The sequence below is a fragment of the Lathyrus oleraceus genome, chromosome 3, assembly GCF_024323335.1.
Source record: "Lathyrus oleraceus cultivar Zhongwan6 chromosome 3, CAAS_Psat_ZW6_1.0, whole genome shotgun sequence".
Lineage (NCBI taxonomy): Eukaryota > Viridiplantae > Streptophyta > Magnoliopsida > Fabales > Fabaceae > Lathyrus > Lathyrus oleraceus.
This window is the reverse complement of record NC_066581.1, coordinates 485759649-485763637: the sequence shown is the minus strand read 5'-3', so window position 1 is coordinate 485763637 and position 3989 is coordinate 485759649.

Here is a 3989-nt window from a genome sequence, read left to right as displayed (position 1 = left end):
CCAATAATGGAGCATCTTTGGCTATCAGTAACTTGTGGTTGTACACCCCCTTCTAATCTTCTCTTTGCCTTGTGAGATGTTAAACCTTGGCTCTTCGATTTAGATCTTCGCCTTGAGAGTCATAGACTCTGGCATCTAACCATTCTTTTCCTTGTGAGGTGTTAAACATTGGCTCTTCGATTTAGATCTTCACCTTGAGAGTCGTAGACTCTGGCATATAACTCTCTTTGCCTTGTAAGGTGTTAAACCTTGGCTATTCGATTTTTGATCTTCGCCTTGAGAGTCGTAGACTCTGGAACTTGACATTCTTTTCCTTGTAAGGTGTTAAACCTTGGCTATTCAATTTCGTTCTTCACCTTGAGAGTCATAGACTATGGCATCTAACTCTCTTTGCCTTGTGAGGTGTTAAACCTTGGCTATTCGATTTGGTCTTCACCTTAAGAGTCATGGACTCTGGCATACGTTCTCTTTTACCTTATGAGGTGTTAAACCTTGGTTCTTTGATTCAATTCTCAGCCCTGAGAGTTGTAGACTTTGGCACTTGATTCTCTTCGCCTTGTGAGGTGTTAAACCTTGGCAATTCAATTCTTTGACACCATCAGTAATAAACTTTGGTAGTAATACCTTACCTTGAAGGTCATGAACCTTGGCACCCCTTTTCATCCTTGAAGGGTATTGAACCCTTGAAAATCAATCTCATTCCCTTTTATTTCAGCCGTAGTAGGTTGAACTACGATTGCTTTGATTTTCTCATTGCACGATGAGAATACGTAGGCTCGAGGGTTTGAATCCTCCGTGAGCATACTTATTTATTATTCTTTCTTCTGCCTTAGGGAACCGTTCATATCTTTCATGATCCATTATCTACCTTCGATCATAAACCGTTCACCTAGTGACGCATCGTTTCTTTGAAATCGAAATATACTTTCTTTGGAATTCCATATACACCCTTTTAGGATGATATAGTGACAGTCCGCGTTTGTACCTAGAGTTGTTTGGATTGTCCCCAGACATTTAATTTCTTCTTTTTCGGCTCAACCATACAGTGATACCGTGTTGTAGGCCCTCACATGTGGTTCGTGCCACCTTCCCTATATGGTACAAATTCCATTTCTCTTATGGATTCCGATGAATATCTGACCTTTGGTTTCAAGTCATACCTCTCCAGTCACTTGTTACCAAATATTTGATTATGTGACTTTGGTCGCTTCACTCCATTCATCTCCATTGAAGTATTCATATTCTACCTTCATTCACTTCACGTGATATACCAATTCTTTGAGCCAAATGCACTATCTCTTTGTGCTCCATCTTGTACCTCTTTGTGAACCAATAACTGTTTGTGCTATGAAACCAAACACTTAATTCCTTTCTTTTTCGGTTGTTCAAATACAGTGATACTATGTTGTAGGCCCTCACTTATTGGTTCATACCGTTTTTACTCTTGTGTTCATATGTCACCCCTTGTTGAAGTTTAAATCATACAATCCTTTGGTTCAAACCATATTGTTATCACAACTTCTTTTCATCTCCTACCATTAGTTCTTTGAACTACGGAGCTCTGAATTCCTCATTGCACTATGAGGATTGATAACACGAAAACGTATCGTATATTTGACTTAATATGCATTGCTTTTTACTTGATTTTCCATAAAATTACGCCGCATTTTATGTTTATTTCAGGTATTTATCGAATAAGAGATGTCTAGGCAAGAAAAAGGGGAAATAGCAAAAAGGAAAGAAAAAAGGGAAGAAAATGGAGCAAAAATGAAGAAATGTGTGGCGCCCGCCACATGGCCTTAGGAAGTGGTAGTACCCACCACACACAATGTGGAACCCGCCACAAAGCTTGAACGTGTGTGGCTCCCATTCCACAAAAGGTGGCGCCTGCCACGAAGACCACACTAGAGTTGTGGCAGCCGCCACCAACCCAGTCTTCCTTCCTTGTTTCTCTCCATAATTTTCTCCACAATCCTCTCCATGTTTGATTCTTACTTTTTCAACCAACTACTCCCTACTAGAAGAAATGGAATGCTACTTTTAAGGAGAGTGGGGAGTATATATGGTAAAGTTAGTTTTTACTAATGGGGGGTCGGTTCTCTTTTCAATTGTACGCTTAATTTTTAGTCAAATTCTTTTTGGTTAGTTTTTCTATGCAGTTTTTCTTACTTTGTAAAAGTGATATTTTCTCCACATCGGGGACTATTGCAATTTATTTTACGCATTTGAATTCAATTGTAACGGTTACTCATTGCCAAAGTCTGCCGATATTATTTTAATTGAAGAATCAAGATTCAATTCCAGTTCTCAATTCATAATCTAGGTTTTATTTTGATTGTTATTTTATTTATTTATCCCTTATTGTATGTTTGATTTTCCAAATACCATGTCTGTTACCGGATCCATGTCCGACTAAACCCTTAGGTATCGGTATGTAAAGACCGTCAAAAGAAGGGATTTGTAAATAATTGGTGTTAGTTTTTATAAAACTTATTTTTCCGTTTTTTTGTTTCTTATTTTAATTTATATGCATTGCTTTTTACTTGATTTTCCATAATATTACGTCGTATTTTATGTTTATTTCAGGTACTTATCGAATAAGAGATGTCTAGGCAAGAAAAAGGGGAAATGGCAAAAAGGAAAGAAAAAAGGGAAGAAAATGGAGCAAAAATGAAGAAATGTGTGGCGCCCGCCACATGGCCTTAGGAAGTTGTGGCGCCCACCACAAAGCTTGGACGTGTGTGGCTCCCATTCTACAAAAGGTGGCGCCCACCACGAAGATCACACTAGAGTTGTGGCAGCTGCCACCAACCCAGTCTTCCTTCCTTGTTTCTCTCCACAATTTTATCCACAATCCTCTCCATGTTTGATTCTTACTTTTTCAACCAACTACTCCCCACTAGAAGAAATGGAATGCTACTTTTAAGGAGAGTGGGGAGTATATATGGTAAAGTTAGTTTTTACTAATTGGGGGTCGGTTCTCTTTTCAATTGTACGCTTAATTTTTAGTCAGATTCTTTTTGGTTAGTTTTTCTAGTGTAAGACCCTAATTTTGACCCTAAGATCCCTCATGACATCATATCATTTGCTCAATGCATTGCCTCAAGGATCAGAGCATGTGTGGCTCATTTACCCTAGGGGTGGGACTTGTGTGAGTTGTTTTGAGATCACCAAGCATGCTTGTATTGTATATTATTGCTTTTCTTATTTGTTTAATAACCAAAAGCACAAAAATATGTCACTAACTCTTTTTGTTTTGAAGCTCAAGTGATCATGTGCTCCCATGCTCCTAGGAGGCTCCTAAGCTCAATGAAGTGGCTAGATGAAGATGAGAAAAGGAATGAAAATGGTCCACAAAGCTTATAATAGTCATATATGTCTCCTAAGTATCTCAATTTGCCAATTTGATCAAGATAACCCAAAGGGCTTGAGGATTGTTTCCCAAGGAAACCCTAATTCAATTGTGCTTTGACTGTGCCTTGCTCATGAAGCAACCTCAGCCTATGATCAATTTAAATCAAGGGAAGTTATTTCATTCATTATTTTATGCATATATGAGCCTATGTGAGTATCCTCAATCATTCATTCATCAAGATTTGAAGTTTGGCCTTGAGAAGTTGACCAGTCAAGTCATTTGACTAAATTGAGGATCACTGAGACACAACTTGTGATGTGTTTGTCAAATGAAGATGACCCAAGAGCAAAAATGTTCTTAAGAACCATATTAACAACTTTCATGTTCATCAAAAATCCATTTGAAACTTGGAAGGTCATCATTCATTTCAAAACATTATAGGTCATTTTGATTGAAACCCTAATTTTGGGTCAACTTCCTAAAGACCTAACTTCCTTAATTTTTATTATTTTGAGGTGAGACCAATTGAATTGGAAAGCTTAAGATGTCTAATTCAAATTTTATGTTGGACACAATTTCATAATCCTAAAAGAAACACATGTGATAATACAAAACATTATAGGTCACTTTGGAC